Here is a 6,353-nt window from a genome sequence, read left to right on the forward strand (position 1 = left end):
CTGGATGGAAAGTTAAGCTAAAACCACATCCTGCAGCACTGGTTCAGTACAGCTCAAATATAGAAGAAAAAGGAACTTAAACTGTCTGCCTGGGGAAAACATTTTCATTTGATAGCTCAGGAGAGATCTGAAGCACCTATACTGACAGAATGTATCAGTATATAGTCAATAATGATATTAGTGATGAGAAAATGTAGAATTTTTATTGACTGCAATAGCGCTTAAACCTATAAATTGCTGCATATCTTCTGCTGCTTCACAAAACCACAGTACGACACAAATGCTTACATTGTAGAAACTCTAGAAATTTCTTTTACTTCAGAAGTTGCTAGTGATTGTAGTGTTTAGAGACTGGTTAAAGGAAAAAAACCAAAAATTTTCAAACATTAATAAGCAACTGAATTAAAGAAATGCCAGTGTGTTGGTGATTTCAGTGAAGAGTTAAGCGACGATTCTTAATTATAAAGGGGCATATAGTATGTATGTAGTATGCAAAATTAAGAAAACACAAGTCAGCTATTGATCATGGTTGCTTTTACCATAAAATGTATATTAGATATTACTATCTTAATTTGGAGTGCTACTGATGATGGCAAGGGGTCACAACAGCATCAGAAAATCTGTTTATCAACAAATATACCAGGAGAAGAGCAGGAAGGGCAGTGTAGGGAACACTTACAGATTGTGTATTTTTATTATGAAACAGAATCTCACAGTGCCAATTATTGTTGGTTCAAGGACAAACACTGTGCAAAGAAACTGGGACATACAGAGAAAAGACGTACAGGTCAGTGCAAAAAGCACCTCATGGGGACAATACCTGAGAATTCCAGAATCATCAGCTTGCAGACAACAGCACAGAGTCCATAGAGAATACCTTAACATCTCTACAGCTGTTTAATTTAGAAGTTATTATTTGAGCTCCTTTGCAAGTGAAAGCAATGCAATATAAAACTGAGCTTGATCCAGAGTCTGCTGCTTCTGTAATCTCACGGCAGGTTTGTCAGAGGCTACTTAAGAAGGTGAAATTGAAGAAAACTTCAGTGTTTCTAAAACATACACTAGGAAATTCCTCATTCCCCTGAGTGCTGTAATGGTGAAGGTAACATATAACTGTAAACAACATATGTTAAATCCTTATGTTGTGAAACGAGGAGGTCATGCATTATTTGGTAGAGGATGGCTGAGAGAGATTCAGTTGGATTGGCAAAGTGTAATGTGTTTGCAGGCTTGAAAATAATTATGGACTCCAGCCCAAAACAAAAATAACTGTTCTGAGTGTTTATACAATGAAAACTGTCTTTAGAACGGTATCAGAATCATAGACATAACTAAGAGCCATCAGTATAATGTAGCTGTGAAAAAAGGCAAAATGGATAGATAGTGTATACTGAGCAAAGTGCCAGCAGCAATAGAGAAGTATTAATGTCATCATTCAAGACAATATTGAGGTCTCCCTGTGCTATAAAGTGTATGCATTTCCTTTTTTTTTTCCTTTTTTTTTTCCTTACAGGAAAAAGGTTACTGTTTTTCCTGTGCATGACTCTACTATTCTTCCTAAATGAAACACATTTGGTAATCAGAATGGATGTGTACTGTAAGTATAATACACATTACCGTTGTCAAAACTGTTGTTGAACTGGTGCTCGGAATATGTCTTTTTCATTTTTTTTTAATTTTGTGTTTCTACTTTGTAAGACAAAATTTTGTTGTTGTTATCCATGTTTCCATCAATTATGTCCAAGATTTTTTATGGGCTAGTGGAACCATCACTAGTTTACCATCACAGATAAATTCATATAATCTAAAAAAGTTTTACTCCTCAGAAATTAGTTATTGCCCTTTTACCTGAAGTGTAGGAATTGATCCAATGGACACTCTTAGCCTCTTTCAGTGCAAAGCCAAGTAAAGCAGCTTAGATCACCACCAGAACCAAGACCATAGTATCTAGTACCACTTTGTCAGTGACTAATAATAGTTTAATAAATCTCATATCCCTGTTTGTTCTCCAAGCTACTCTGGCACATGGAAGTATGAAGGCTTTGCTGATTCGGTTACATCAGGAAGAGGGAGGCAGTATTTTCTTACTTTTGTAATGATGCGATTTTGGCACAGTTGTTTTTAGGAAATTTTGCAGCAGAGATGTGGGGACGCTCAGGGATATTTTACCAATCCCGTTTACTTCACATTTGCACTATTGAACAGCAATCTCAAATTTAATTTCCCTATTCAGTCATGAAGGCTTGCATTTGAAGGGCTAACATACCCCTTCTTCCTTATTAGTCATTATCCACAGAGAAACTACATTTCCCATGAGATTTTGTGATCTTCCTCAGTAGTGGAAATTCTTCAAATTCACACCTCCTGTGACTGATGGGGTAAATATGCTCCGGGGAGGAGGTGTAAACCAGCTGAGTTTGCAGCATATTCTGTATCATGATAGAAATGCTGGCAGTAACAGATTTGTAAGCTTTGTGTGACATTTTACATGAAAGTTATAAAACTATATAATGTGTAAGAATCAGATTGGTTCAATGGATATATTGAAGGCCTCCCTGAGACTTGCCTGTTTTCTGTTACTGTAGCCATTTAGGACCTTACTAAAGCAATAGAATGTATAAATAAGTAAGTTTTGCATACTTCTAACTTGTGAATAAGTACTGCTAGTGTTGATACAGCTATCTTCCTGCGTCTTGTCCTTGTGTTCTGAAAATGGCAAAGTATCTTTGTCCTTGTTTCACAGCAAAAAGCCATAGTGGTATTGAGGTCTCAGACTAGATCTAGACTCATTCTTGTACCCCATGTCCTATTCCTTCCACTATTGAGACTGGCTAGGTTTTGGAGTAGGCCATGGGTACCATCTGGCCAATGCCTCAGCATTCATTCTTTGTGGAAGCTGGTTAAAACCACCAGGCAAACAACAGCAACAACAATAAGCAGTGAAAAGCACCTAGGTCTCACCTCGCATAGACTTAGGATGCAGCCAGTGTGTATGTATGATCATGGGATACAAGAAACACTCAGGTTCCTTTAGCCTAGACATAGCCACAAAAACATAATGGGAGACAGGGAAAATGCTATGCTTCCAGAGAAACAAATTGTCTCAATCACAACACCATGTTTCAGACCTGTCTTCTAAACACGTTTTGCAAATGGCTGTTACATTCTTATTGGGGTAGATTTTGAGCACATTGCAAAGACTATCCCTTGTGTGGCTGAGGTGTGGTATGTGTATATAAAGTGAGATACAATTTTTTTAATTCTATCACAAAGTGCTTTGAAAGTTCCAAAGCTAAGGTGACAGTCTTTGGGAGTCTGTTTTTCTACTAAATAAAACCTAGAGTGCTTACTTTTAATTATATGATAAATATTTTAGCATTTGTAGTGTAACTGTCATATGATTCTAACAGTAATAGCTGCAGGATTTCTTAGTTTTTTTAACCGAGTAAGCAAGCATGTGCTTTTCTTGTAAGTATACTGTATTTATTATGCAATTCTATAGTAAATAAGTTGTGAATAAAGAAAAATGCATATCTGTTTGCTATCTAACCAATCCAAATCTGAGACATGAAAGAGTGATAGAACTCAAAGCATCTCAAGGATTATTGGATGTCAGCTGCTTTGTTGAAACTGTAGTAAGAGTGGGGAGCAATTTAGCTCTGAAGCCATTACATATCAGATAGATTGTAATTGTAATAAATAGAGATGCTAAGAACAAAGAAACTCCAAATTTTTTTGATATAAAGGCAGTCTGGACATTCTGTGTATTAATAACTTCAATAAATATTTTTACAGTTAAATCACATGTGAATTTAAGATATTTGCCCCTCAAGTTTTCAAGGTAAGGGACTGTAATTTCAAAAATGCATGGTTAAAAAGTTACATTCTCTTGACTTGTTCAAACCCTTTTGCATTGCTCTTTGAAAAACCAAACCAAACCAAACCAAAATAAAACCCCAAACCAAACAAACCAGCAACGTAAATTTATGCTAATCTTTAAACACAAAGTGATACAATTAAGCCAGGAGGAATACTGATGTGATTAAACATGAGCTCAAAAGCTGTTTTCTCAGTTAGGGTTTTAATGTAACAAAACATTCCTTAAATCTTCCTCTGCTTAGTTCAAGATTACTTCTGAAAGAGAGATTGGTTAACTTGTGTCAAGTGGACGTAGTAACTATCCTGGTGATATTGCATTGCTGGACATACATCAGGATCTTGCACTGGCTTCTAACTTGGACCCCAGTCATCCTTGATTTCCTTGAGTCCTAACAGAATCCAGACAGCTTTACGTACTGGGGTGTTTATAAGCACTTTCCAAATGTATGGAATTCATTTCACCTCATTTGAAGTATTTAACACAGGGTTTACCAAAGCAAATCATCTTGATTTCCTATTCCACTCAGTGGAAAGAAGTAAGTAGTTCAGAAATATATTTCACCTATTATGCAAACCCGTTTAAAGATTAGATGTATTGTCCTTTAGAAGCTTTTCCCCATTTATTATGTATGGGTGACTTAACTAGACTTAGAAAACTAGCAATGACCCTACAGATACTGAATTTAACACAAAATGGATCCCTACTTTTCTCTGCAGCGCACTTGCCTGAAATCTGAAATGCTGCAGCCCAATTTCTTCAGCCAATACCAATGCTTTAGACGTACACACAGCAAGACAAATTTATAAATCTTCTACGTGTTTCCCCAAATGATTTCTTTACTATATCAGAGCATGCAGATTCTCCTCTGCAAGGCATTTCTTCTGAAATAAACAATTTTCTATGTATCTTAATTTCCTTATACTTAACTCAACTACTGTGTTCTGGTCATTCCTGTTCACCTGGATTTTTCCCTATTAAAGACAGTCACCTCTCCTGAAAAGCTTTGTGTTCCCCACTTCCCAGCCATTTCTTCCTGTTACATTCAAGTTGAAAAGGAGCCGTCCCCGAGCCTGATCCAAAGCCCACTGAAGTTCATGTAGACTTTTTCACTGATTTTTAAGGTATGTTTAGCTTTTTTCCTTTATTTTATTTATTTATAATACATCCCATTGAAATAAAAAGTATCATTTGTTGGAAAAGACACCATGAATGAGAGCAGCAGAATCTGTCTTACAGTAATATTTCTGCAAGAAGTATTTGAGGTTTTTCACTAGCACTTTAAAAACAAAGTATTGAACATAATGTATTATAATGTAAATTCTATCAAACACTGTCATTAACATTTAGCCATCTTGTTTATTCAAGTCAATCCATCTATATATACACATCTGATATTTGCCTTTTTAAAAATTTAACATGCATAAGTGCCCATAAATCAGTTATGACAATCATTGTTAAAACAATCAATAGTAAGGAATATGCATTAATTCAAATAATATTGATAGCCACATGAACCTGCATCAGTCTTCTGTGAAATAAGAAAAATGAGACATCTTCTTAAAATCAATATTTTCCTTTTTATGTCATTCATTTGAAGAGTATCAATAATACATTACTTTATACCTTATGTGTCAGTAGCCCTACTTCTAAATGTAGAGATATCTTGAAAATATATTGAAGTGAGGCAAAAGAAAAAAGTCATCAGAGCAATGACCTGCTAAAAAGCTTGCATCCATCCATTGTATTGTGGATATTCATCTGAACTAAAATATGTATGGGCAGCATTACTGGCTGGATATATTATTTATAACTCAGACCTCAATAACAGATGCTTGTACACTACATTTGTCCTGGAGTTAAAGAGCAAGAGGAACAGCAAGAGAACTCAGTATTGCCTTTATCTATCCTCAGACTTAAGAACCAGGAGGTTAGGCAGGTGTGCAGACCGAAGTGGAAATAAAAGATGTGGAATTACAACATCCATTCATCACAAAAGAAACATTTTAATTGGTTATATGTGGAAAATATCTACCTGACAGTCAGTTTCTCACTTTTCACATAAGTGCTTTGCTGCTTGGATGCCTAATCTTGTTTAGTATAGGGAAAGTAATTTGACATGAAAGTACCTAGATGGCTGCCGAAAATTAATTGCCAATTAAAAAAGAAAAATGTTTGTGCTACTCCATAAACAAGCCAACATATAAACCTTTCAGTCTTGTTGCTTTATTTATGTCTTTGTAGATCTGGTTTCAAGCTATTTGCATACAATTTACAAATTCATATTATAATTCTCCAGTATATTTATGATTTTATAGTTGTATATATTTTACCTCTATGAAAAATATTTATTTCTTTATGCTTCTGTTGCTTATTATTTAACAAAAACATTTCATTACATTTGATAGTTTATGTCTCTTCCTTAGAATGAGGCATTTTTATTTGTAGGGCTCAAAGAGAGAGGTTTATTTCCCCC

Source organism: Falco cherrug, chromosome 2 (genome assembly GCF_023634085.1).
Source record: "Falco cherrug isolate bFalChe1 chromosome 2, bFalChe1.pri, whole genome shotgun sequence".
NCBI classification, from domain to species: domain Eukaryota; kingdom Metazoa; phylum Chordata; class Aves; order Falconiformes; family Falconidae; genus Falco; species Falco cherrug.